This window comes from Ptychodera flava, unplaced genomic scaffold (assembly GCF_041260155.1).
Source record: "Ptychodera flava strain L36383 unplaced genomic scaffold, AS_Pfla_20210202 Scaffold_76__1_contigs__length_567409_pilon, whole genome shotgun sequence".
Taxonomy (NCBI): domain Eukaryota; kingdom Metazoa; phylum Hemichordata; class Enteropneusta; family Ptychoderidae; genus Ptychodera; species Ptychodera flava.
The window spans coordinates 394,581-407,446 of record NW_027248398.1 but is presented as its reverse complement, the minus strand read 5'-3'; the positions used below and the strand labels follow the sequence as shown (position 1 = coordinate 407,446).

The following is a 12,866-nucleotide window of genomic DNA, read 5'->3' as shown; positions in this document are numbered from 1 at the left end:
TGCAAAGTTTGCTTTCGTCCATTATGAGCCGGGAGGGGGTGCATTATTGCTTAAACAAAAATTAAATGGATCTTCAGTTAGACCTACAAATACCTGAGTACTTTTACAAAGTATGAACTTACCTGGATGCGATGCCGTCGCGTGCTGTGTTGGGCCATCCATCCATGATAATTCTTTTGTCTGTCGGGAGTTTCAAAATCACGAAAAACTGAACTGGTTCGGTGCAACAAAACTCGTGCGCTTTAACAGCATTTTAAGTTTATTGCTATACAACAGAGGTATCAATACCATTGCTGTTGACTGACGCACAATTTCACCGGTATTTTTCGTTTTTTGATGGCTGTCAGGGCCCGGAGAGTCAGGGACGCCTCTCACAGCTCTCAGCAAACCTTGACCTTTCTGTATTCACATTGACCCGGCTTATCTGATTATGATCTACTTCAAGCGTAGGTACGAACAACATTCGAGAGATCATTCTGTGGGAGTTTTGTGTTGAAAACCTGCAGCAATATCGCTATACATGTGAACGCAATCAATTTTATGACAAACATTTGTAATTAAGTTGCAAAGGAGAGTCTTGCGGTCAGTGAAAGAATTGGGAATCAGAATATGTGACACACATAAGAGACACGTTTTGGAAAAACTATCGTAACATACAATGGAATCTTCCATGTCTTCCAGGGTGAAAACAAACGTTGCATCTTCACCTTCAGCGTGTAACATGGCGACTCTGAATCGGACCCGTCGGTATCGCGAAAAACAGGGAATGATCGAACTAATTTACGCACCGTTATCACCAGGCAAGTGCTAGGTATTCCTGTAAAACACTTTGAATTGCCCTGACTGATCATAGATGTCGACAAAACAAGATCAACGTGGACATTTCGCGGTCCTGGTTCAACGACGAAATGGACGATAGTACAATACATACGTGTACAGCGTGCAAACTTTGATCATGCACGAACTGAAGGTATCCGCTGACTCAGTAAACCAACATGAACTGAAGCGGACTTGGCTTGGTTGTTCAGTCGTAAGTATAGATAACTTTTATTCAGATAATCATAGTAATTCGTAGTCAACAAGTTCACATCGTGTCTTTTATTTAGCACGGTGCCATGCCAGCCACGCGCACGGCCACTGGCACTGTGATAACAGCTGAATATGTGAATAGCATATTGTTTGCTTGTTTGCTTGTTGTTTAATTATCATACGAATTTGTTAAGATATAAAATACAGAATGGTATTTCTGTTCATGTTTGTCACTCTCTTACTACCCTCTCCGTTCATCAATAAAGAGCTGTGTTTTTGTTATTTTTTAGCATACAGATATGTTTTGACGAAATGACAATACAATTTCTGTTACAATCCCTCAAATGCAATGAAACAGTCCCCCTTTGTGCTGAGATAAGAAGTAAGCACTGCTATGTCCACCACTCTTTCTCAGTACACACTCTCTTATCATACGGTGTTAGTATTAAGGTAGTGTGTATTAAGAGAGAGAGTGATGCACTCATTTAGATCAGAGGAAGGGTTTGCTCTATTGCAGATGTGGGATTTTATATAAGATTTATCAAGTATCATTTCTTGACTATACTTGTAAACAAAAAAAAACAATGAAAGAAAGCACCTGTCCATTAACAAATTTGGAGGTAGAGTAAAAACATAAACATAAAGATAAAGCTCATAAACATAAACATAAACATAAACATAAAGACAGCTCGTTATTGATCTTTTGTTGCTTGTACCAACATACATGTATGTCATAATAATACAAATAGGTACTAACCTGCACACAAACAAGCAAACAAACAAACAAGCAAAAGTCACACATACAGCATGGCTTTGCCTTTATGCCAGCGCTTTCGGCATTAGTCAGCTATTTCTTTTCAGAACAGCTTGGAAAAACAAATTTTGCATAGGGTTTATTTCTGCATTTCATTCAATTTCCTTTTTTCATGTAATAAGATTGATTATCTCCCTTCATGGTCATAATACATGTACATGCATTCCTCAAGTTGCACCCATATCACACTAGTCACTCTACACTGAAAGCGATGGTATCTTATCTTTGACACTCTTTGCTTTCATCTATTTTCCCTTCTGCAGTAACAAGTAAGAAAAAATAAGTGTCAAAGTGTGTTTAAGCACAAAGAAATATTTGCTGTAAAATCATATGTCCAGTTATTCTGTCGCTAGTGAACACCTACTTCATACAGTGTGTTTGAAATATTATTTTCCCATCCAACACAGCATGTTGTTAAGAATGTCCAATGTTATTTCTCAAAAATAGATTAAAGGCCCATGAGCTGCAACTCGGCAAAACTTGTCCAAGCTCACGGTATCTCCAATTTCCTCAGATATTCATTGCAATCTGCAAATATAGTCATTAACTGTGCCTCAATAACGTTTGCTTGTAGCAGAATAGGCAAGAAATTGAACAGATTTTGTTCATTTTAAATTTCCCGCCATTTTCAAAATCTTGCCATGTTATGTGAAAAATGGAGACTTTTTCGTTAATTGAGTGAATACTTTTCCCGTCCTTTCAGTGGGTTTCACCATGTTGTATTTGTAAAGATTCAAATGTGTACATGCACCATTTATGCTGTTTATCATGTAGTTGTAGGTGGCCATATTTAGGTGCGGCACCCATTTATTATTCGTTGTACTGAAACCTCCCCATGCAGTCCCACTCAGTGGATAATTATACTTGAATAAACATCTCTGAGTAAGAACACTTCTATGAACTCATTTTAATCTAAATATCATGAAAATAATGCCAAAAGTTGCAGTTCACGTGCCTTTAAGAACTAAGTAATTCAGTTGTCAATAATGCTAAGGGGTTTTGAACATTACATGTACCCATGTCATGATCATTACATGTACGCATGTCATGATCTTCAAGGTAAACTCAGAAACAATATTTTACTAAAAGAAGGGAAAAAAAACTGAACAACATATCAAATTGCTACAATATCTCTTGAATGTTAACCCTTTCTTTCACAAATATTGGCATACATGTAATATGTTGTTTATTAATTTAGAATCATTTTGTTTACCTTACTCTACGCTAATCACCTCTTTATTTTCTCTTATTAAGTGATTCAGTTGTCAATAATGCTTTGAACATTACATGTACCCATGTCATGATCATTTCATGTACGCATGTCATGATCTTCAAGGTAAACTCAGAAACAATATTTTACTAAAAGAAGGGAAAAACCTGAACAACATATCAAATTGCTACAATATCTCTTGATGTTAACCCTTTCCTTCACAAATATTGGCACACATGTAATACTGTTGTTTATTAATTTAGAATCATTTTGTTTACCTTTCTCTACGCTAATAACCTCTTTATTTTCTCTTATAGTTTGACATTGCACTTGACATAACACTAATATTATCAGTCAAGGTTAGTTTATAATTACTGTGTACATATCAGACGAAACCACCCGTAATAAGAAAAAAGAGTGCAATTATAAATAGGGCTTATGAATTTAACTTTTCTCTTCAATACAGGAACCATAAATATTTTCTGCCGGACTCCTTGAGACAGGACATACTCTACAGTGTATCCTGTGACAGACTGAATGAGTAATTCCTTGGAGGTTATCTCTGATTTCAAGCCACATAGAGAAGAGATCTACAAGTGCCATTGTAACTGGAGCAGCATACCTTGAACATACAATATGACTATGAAGATTTGACAAGGGAGTTTGAAAGTGAAATCATAGGTATGTGAGAGTTAATTGTTTTTAGCTCCCATATGGCCACATATATATGTGCAAATGGAAGCTATTCTTATACATGTAGGTTGGAAAAAATTGCCTGCCTGTCTGTATGTATGTATCAGTGTTTCCGTTAATGCAAAATCCTGCGTATTTTATGCAAAATTGTTTTGAAAATACAAAAAAATCATGTCTGCATAAACTAATATGCATTGAGAATTGCCGCCCCAATAGCACGGATATTCTTTGCTCACACTACATAGCCTGAACTTGGTTCAATGCAGAACAAAAATAGAACATATGCACCTGCTTGCAGGTGACATTTACAGTGATATTGCAACATTTTAGACTTTCTCTTTATGCAACATTGTATCTCATCATCACAAAGCATCATATCATATGTTCTGTACAGACACTGACTCTACAGAGGCATATTGGATTGTATATTTCCCAACATTTACAAAATTCACCCCTCTCTCCAGTAATGAAGCTACCAAGCATGTAATTCAATCACCGTAATTCAAACACTATAATCTACCGGGGACTGTGTCATCAGCAATGACTTGTTTAAATCAAGTAAAGCCAAGAAAATAAAAAGTTTTTTTCTAATCCTTGCGCGTGTAAAATCAGACCCGCTGTGTCAACCTTTTCTCTGCTCATGAGAAAATAAAATGAAAAAAAAACGCAAACATATTTGATCATGGTGAATAACACAGTGCTGTATAAAACAGGACTGTAAACAAAATAACTGACATTAGCATTCCATTCATAACTGTACACATATGTCATTGTTATATTACGCTGTCAAAACTGTGCATTGCTGCACTAAGAGTCAAACCGAATAAATGTTACAGTGTATGCCAAAATGATAAAGCAACACTGCTGTGCATTTATCTCTGCGTGGCATGCATTGCTATGCTATTTTCATGGTTTTTTTGCACGTTCTTGTTGGTTGAAGAAAAAAGAAAAAATTGAGAGAGAAAAAAATGTCACTGCATCATTTTTGCAATATGTCTAGGATGAGAAAAAAACTTTATTTTTCTTGGCCTAATATTTTACCAAATATACTAAAGAACAGCAAAGTGTCAATTTGGTGAAAATCTCAATAACTGTGAGTCTCAATTTTTTATGCTGTTGATGACTTGTTTAGTAAATGACCAAAGACCAACAAGCCCAGTAATAAGTTGCTGCTTGATGAATTACCAGATATTTTCTGCATTGATTCTATACAGTGCAATATAACAAGAGGACATTGGTAGATTGTTAGTGCCCATGGACACCGTCCGGTGGGACTTATAGGTTTAGTCATGTCCGTGCGTCCGTCCGTGCGTCCGTCCGTTCACGCAGATATCTAAGAGATGCAAGGAGCGTTTTCATTCAAACTTGGTACAAGGATTACTTCATTTGTCTACAGATGCATGTTAATTTGTTTTGTGATACAATCCAATATTGCCGCCAGGCGGCCATTTTGCTACAATTCTTTCATGTACAGAGCCATAACTCAGACATGTTTCAACCAATTTTATTTAAAGTTGGTATAAGGACATTGACCAATGTCATAGATATGCACATTCATTTGTGTTGTGATACGATCCAATATGGCCGCCTGGTGGCCATTTTATTGCATTTTTTTCATGTACAGAGCCATAACTCTGCATGTCTCAACCGATTTATTCAAATTGGTACAAGGACATTGACCAATGTCATAGATATGCACGTCAATATGTTTGGTGATACGATCCAATATGGCCGCCAGGCGGCCATTTTATTATGATGTTTTCATGTACAGAGCCATAATCCTCAGACAAGTATTAAGCGAATTTATTCAAAGTTGGTACAAGGACATTGACCTATGTCATACATATGTACGTGGATTTGTTTTGTGATACGATCCAATATGGCCGCTAGGCAGCCATTTATTACGATTTTTTCATGTGCAGAGCCATAACTCAGACATGTTTCAGCCGATTTTATTCAGAGTTGGTACAAGGACATTGACTAATGTCATAAATATGCATGTCATTTTGTTTGGTGATATGATCCAATATGGCTGCCTTGCGGCCATTTTGTTACGATGTTTTCATGTACAGAGACATAATACTCAGACAAGTATCAAGCGAATTTATTCAAAGTTGGAACAAGCACTGCATGAAAACCCAATAATTCAGATAAATTCACATTAATGACTTGCCTGTATTATAGCATAATACACGTGACTTCACATGAATCCACACAAATACAGGCTTGCTGAATACAGGCAATGGATTATTGACTGTATTCATCTGTGTATGCACTCTTCAGCAAAAATACAGGCAATAATCCATGCAAATACAGTAAGTATTATTGGGTTTTTTATGCAGTGAAGGAGATGACTTATGTCATACATATGCATGACAATTTATTATGTGATACGATCCAATATGCTGACGTGCGGCCATTTTATTACGATTTTTTTCATGTACAGAGCCATAATACAACTCATATTTCAACTGATTTTATTCAAAGTTGGTACAAGGACATTAACCTATGTCATACATATGTACATCAATTTGTTTTATGATATGATCCAAAATGGCTGCATGGCAGCCATTTTGTTACAGTTTGTTCATGTCCTTAGCCAAAACTTGGGCATGTCTCAACTGATTTTATTCACCGATTTTATTCAAACTTAGAACAAGGAAATTGACCTATATCATACATATGCACATTGATTTATTTTCTAATGCAATCCAATATTGCCGCCCTGTGGCCGATTTTTTCATGTCTTGAACCACAACTCAAACATATATGAAACGAATTTATTCAAAGTTGGTACAAGGACATTGACTTATTTATACCGGTACATATGTATGTCGATTGCTACCATGTGGCCAATATGGCCACATGGTAGCAATTTTGTTATGGTTGTTTCATGTCGAGAGCCATAACTCTGGCAAGTCTCAACTGATCTTATTCAAAGTTGGTACATGGACATTGACTTATGTCATACATATACGTGTTGATTTTGTAAACAGTAAGATCAAATATCGCTGCATGGCGGTGATTTTCTAACAATTTTCTAATGTACAGAGCCACAACTCGGACATAGTTCCACCAGTATCATTCAAAGTTGGTATAAGGACATTGACCTATTTCATACATATGCTCGTCAATTGTTTCACGTCATGTAGCAGTAACATGTCAATTATTGAAGTTTCGTAAGTAGGCTGATATGTCAAAAAATACTGCATCAAATTTCATGAAATTTTGTACAGATGTTAATTAATTGCATATTTAATGAACTTTTCTAATTAGAGTGATATAGCCACAAATTAATACGTCAAATTTGATGAAACTTGATACAGATGTTGATCTCATAGTGTTGTAAATACTGCATCAAACTTTATGAAATAGGTACCAGTGATAATCTGTTATGTGTTAGGATTGTATGAAAAATGTTTTGCAACATCCTGTTTATTAATTCCTAGTTGACTCATTTTATGAGCTCTAGGATGGTGGCCTACATTGGTTTTATGTTTTTATCACCAAGGAACTCATTCTTGGCCATTGCCTCGAGCACCATCTGTATCAAAGTATTTTATCACAGACCTGATTTAATGAAGAGGACTCTATCCTCTCTGAGGACTTGTAATCAAAGTACCTATTTACAAGTGGGGACTGCGTCATCAACGATGACTTGTTTAAAGAAATTTGATTTACCAGGATGCACAGTGTTGCATAAATAATTGCAACAGTCGCTAATAATTATCAACCTCAGCTTGGTTTTAGCTGGAATGTGTTCAAATGCACTTGACACTATTTATATTACAAGCTAGGGCCCATTAAAGCTATCTAATCTCAAATGTACATCCACGCCAACTGTAGAGTTTCGACATTCAGAGAAATCTTACTTGGTTTTCCCACTCCCCTTTTGTTTTTCATTCAGAGTATGACTCTACGAGTGCATGTATACAGTATACCAAACAGTAAAGTTGCATAAAAGCCACTTTAATTCATATCTGATTCTTTTTCACTTCTATATTTATCTACAGGTAACAACTGTCAAGGGACTGCGGCCATCTTAACTTTACATATGAATTCAACGTATCCTGTAGATTGACAACATTGTGACTGCAACTTGCGAGGCATGTGAAGAAATCCTTCAAATTGACAAAGTCATGAAGACTTGAAGACTCAGCATATTTGTTTCTAACGATAACATTTTGTACGATACAGGTGCAACTGTAAGGCACATGTCAATTGTTTCCCTATAAATGAAAAGTGAAATATCTAACTATTTTTAGCCAAAACAGTATTGCAGCCATGAAGTGCCCTTGCGACAGTGTCCCAACTTTGAACCCACTGTCCTGCATTCTCACATACTGCAGGTCACCTTGGGCAAACTCACAAGTTGACTGTGTTGGGTGTAGTCTGCAAGTAATATTATCTGATACTGACGATAACCTTCATTTTGCATGATTATTGTAAGGCTTATATTTTCATACATATTTTCATACGGAGCTGTGATTAGAAGTAATTTAAATGCTGCACTTGACATTAGAACTTGTTTGTAGTCTGACTTAGCTCTCTGATTGCCAACAGATATGGTATACTAGCTGCTACATTATTTGCCTGAAATGCAAGCATACATGTAGTGATACAGTTCTGGTATCTTCAATTTTGTTTTATGAAACTACTTTGTAACAATATACATGTAATACAAAATGTGATTAACAACTGACGCATGTTGTCCCCAAATGTGCAAAATGTCACCAAGAGTAAATGGTAGGGGGTCAGAGTGTCCCTTGATTTAAAATTCCTCGTTGTAACATTGCCAACAGAGCCATACCCCTTCATTCCTCCCTCCCTCAGTCTGTTCTCTTTGATCATTGCAAAATAAGATTGTGTGATCATGTTGAATACATCTGTTGCTTGGTCACTGTTTAAGTTTGTGAACATTTAACAACTTGTAATTTTCTGAGTAAAGAGATGCTCATTATCCATATTTACAGCAAGGATATTTATATTCAAAGTATTTTTTAAATTTTTTTGTTTAGTAATATTTCTTAGTTATTCCAATTTTGTAATGGTTGATTGTATTTGAAATGACTTCTTATTTTGTGATTTGTTTCCATTGACATCAAACAATTTTGAAGAGTTTCTTTTGAACATCATAGTATTTTGGATCATTACGACCAAGCATTTAGCCGTATGGACTAAATGAAGTTTTCAATGTTATCAATAAAAAGTGCACAAAAGATATTTTGCATGATGTTTTAATTTTCCCAAGGACCTGACTCCATAACTTCCTTGTCCCTTGTGCTGCAGAAAGTCGAGTACTGCTTGAAATTTCTACCACTTTGCTGGTATTTCAAGCAATACCTGACCCCTTGTGGATTGGCGGACTAACAGGAGGCTGCAATTTGGCAAGAGTCTGGCACAGCTTTAAATCCCTGCCAGTTGGCAGGTTAAAGCTGCTCTGAATATCGCGCCAATTTGGCGAGATTCTGGCACTGCTTGAAATCCCTGACAACATAATCTCGCCAAAGTGGCGAGATATGTACTGAATATCTCGCCAAAGTTGCGAGATTCTAGCACAGTGCTAGAATCTCGCCATTTGGCGAGATATTCAGTACAGCTCAAACTTTACCAACTGGTAGATGTCATTCGCATTATCATGATATAAAGAAAAGTGTTTCCAAAATCAATATTTTAAATAGCAATATTGACAAACCCAGGGTTTTTTAAACCAAAATGACCATCACTTAAAATCAGAGTTTTTCATGAAAATAATTTGTACTCAATTCATGCTTTCCATTTGTTACACTTTTTTTTCCTGAAAATATATCACTTCAAATTACTTTCTTACCAATCCGTTTTTTCTCATACATTTCTTGAATTTTGTTTTCCCAATTCTTAATTTTGAATATTTCCAAGGAAATCTGATTTTCTCTTGGTTTTCGTAAAAGGGCAACTCTTTTTCGTTGTGTTCAAAGTAGTGTTATCACAGACCTAATTACTGAAGAAGACTCTATCCTCTCTGAGCACTTGTAATAAAAGTACCCTTTGACAAGAGAGGACTGTGTCAACAACGATGACTTGTTTAGTATTTTTTTATTTCAATGGTTCATTGGTACATTTATGAAAGAATTAGCTCAGGACACGTGTCCGAAATGTTTTTCAATTTTAAGTCAGTTAAGTAAGAGTGGGGATGGGGTCTGAGATCTAACTTAAGCAATTAAGTTAGATTTATAATTATAATAACCTTTTGATGTATGGAAAATATTCATTCGGTGGTCGCAACAAACAATTTCACGAGAGAGAGAGAGAGAGAGAGAGAGAGAGAGAGAGAGAGAGAGAGAGAGAGAGAGAGAGAGAGAGAGAGAGAGAGAGGAGAGTTCATATTGGAATAGCGTGGGTTGGTGGGTGAGTGCACTGTAAAGTTAAGTGTTCAAAGATAGTACACCAATTAAACGCCTTTTGTAACACTTTTTGAACGCGTCTACACGTTTAACAGTACGTGTTCAACAAATGTTCAATTTTGAACACACGTGTGCAGATTTTGAACGCTACGTGTTCATCAGACATTATATTGAACACCATGGTTTTCCATATCAGAACACTCGTTGCACATGAAATGTGTTCAAAATTGAACGCATTTACGCGTTCAAAGGGCTGTAACACTTTTTGAACGCATGGACGCCGTTCAACGATAAATGTGTTAAAGGCTAGAACAAATGATGCGCGCTTGTTGAACACCTTTAAATTTAGGCGTTCAGGGGTGTTCAAGCCTTGAAATAACAATACAGACCACTGATATTCAGTAAAATTATTTTATTCTAAAACTACACAAAACACTTATCGGGTAAAATACAATAATTTACTGTAAAATCGGCAAATAAACATTGCTACTTTGTATGTAAAGTTTGTCAGAGGAAAATACCAACGGTGTTCCAACCTCCTATCAAAAACATAAGCAATAAAAAATCCCCATAAACACGGTAGATCGTTTTAAAAATTAAGAACAAAGCACGTGAACAAAGTAATGACAAAACAGGTTTTACTTAAATATTGTGGATTACGTTTTATGTTCATACTTGTTTAAAACGTACAAAATCATCTGAAAAAGCCCAAAATGTTGCTTACTTATTGTGTTGAAAACATGTATATGTATGCATTCTCCATTTTTGTAAGATGGTTTCTTAAAGACATTTCCTCTTGTATAGACAATTGTAAATTTTGAAGAAAAAAAGTTAGTCAAGGCTTCTCTAGTGCACATGGTATATAGTTGTCCACGCTAAAGTAAACAAAACATGTCAAGTTGTCAAAGTGTCACAGTAAGGCACAATATGTAGAAAGTGGGAATGGATCATTGGAAGGGTAAAGCAAAGTTCCTTGTCCAACTAAGTCCTTCATAAACAAAAAGGTTTGTTTGTTTCTAATATCTTTAAATAAACTTTGAAATAAATCGGTGACATTTAAAAATCTCCTTCTCAGAAATTAAAAAACATATTCGTAAAGACCTTTCAAGTTCTGGTGTACCCTGCTATTAATTTTTATACAATTTTATTTTACGAAAAATGGTTAAAAACACCCTTAAAATAAAAAAATGTAGATTGCATTATAACTTAAATATATAACATTCTGGTAATCCCTAAAGTCTTTGAAATGTCTGAAATGTCTTTAATGTCTTAAATCGTCAAATACCAAGTTGCAAATTTCTGCATAATTTGAACAATCTGAAAAAGGCTATCAGTAGAGATCTATGACCTAAATATCAAAGCTGTTAAATTAGCAGTTTTGAAGAAGATAATATAAAGATTTTGACCAAAAATGACAAAAATTGCCATGAAATATAAAATTTGAATACTTCATCACAACTACCACAAATTTGACTGTGGTCATTCTGTGGGACATGTTTACAAAAATTGAAGACGTCAGTGAAAGAGAAGAAAAATTTTGCCAAAAAATATCAAAATTAGCCTCAAAAACATAAATTTGTATATTTCATCATAATTTGAACATATCTGATTTGGATAATCCCTTGGGACCTGTAATCCAATATTAAAGGATTCGTACAGGCTGTTTTGAAAAACATTGGGAAGTACACATTTGAGGACAATGTTACACATCCACCTTAGCTGACAGCAAAGCTAAAAACCAGTTGCTGAGAACAAGACACGTGTTGAGCTACAATACAAAATAATCTTAGGTTTGGTAGCGCAGGCTATGATCAACTAAATGTTACAGTGGCATAAGCTTTTAAGACGTGAAGTCTCCTTCATCAGATGCAGCAGAAAGTGACAGAAAATTCAGAGTGAAAATTTCAGAAAATTCATTAATTCAGAGTGGACAATTTTACTCTGAATTTTCTGTCGCTTTCAGCTTTAATTTTTCATTCCACCCCTGCATCTGATAAGGGAGACTACACGTCTGTGAAAGCTTATTCTCCGTCTACATTTAGTTGATCATAGCATGCTACCAAAGCTTAGATTAATTCTGAACAAAAATACAGAAACATATCAAAATTCAGTTACTGACCCTTGGAAATTTGATTCTACATTAGAGATTAACTGAGGTTCTCAAGATTGTTTCCAGACACTACACTGTAAAGTGAAGTGTTCAAGGATAGAACACCAATTAAACGCCTTTTTGTAACACTTTTTGAACGCGTCCAGACGTTCAGAAATTTAACACTACATGTTCAACTAACGTTCAATGTTTGAACACACGTGTGCAGATTTTGAACACTATGTGTTCATCAGACATTATATTGAACACCATGGTGTTCCATATCTGAACACGCGTTGCACATGAAATGTGTTCAAAAAATTGAACGCATTTACGCGTTCAAAGGGCTGTAACACTTTTTGAACGCATGGACGCCGTTCAACGATAAGTGTGTTAAAGGATTGAACACATGATATACACTTGTTGATCATCTTTAATTATGGGCGTTCAGGGGGTGTTCAAGCCTGGAAATAACAAAACGGACCACTGATATTCAGTAAAATTATTTTATTCTAAAATACACAAAAAATTCCTTTAGTAAAATACAATTATTTAGTGTAAAATGGGAAAATTAACATTGCCACTTTGTAAAGTTTGTCAGAGGAAAACATCATCGGTGTTAGGGACCGTTCAGTTTTTACGGCCTTG

At 35.6% G+C, this 12,866-nt stretch overlaps 1 long non-coding RNA gene across 1 annotated transcript; it reads left to right on the top strand.

The window, feature by feature from the left end:
• The first annotated feature begins 466 nt into the window (after window positions 1–466).
• Window positions 467–8,959, top strand: LOC139128885 (uncharacterized). The gene is made up of 3 exons (XR_011551442.1): window positions 467–1,030; window positions 3,520–3,734; window positions 7,760–8,959. It is a non-coding gene; the product is annotated as an uncharacterized lncRNA (long non-coding RNA).
• The last annotated feature ends 3,907 nt before the right edge of the window (window positions 8,960–12,866 follow it).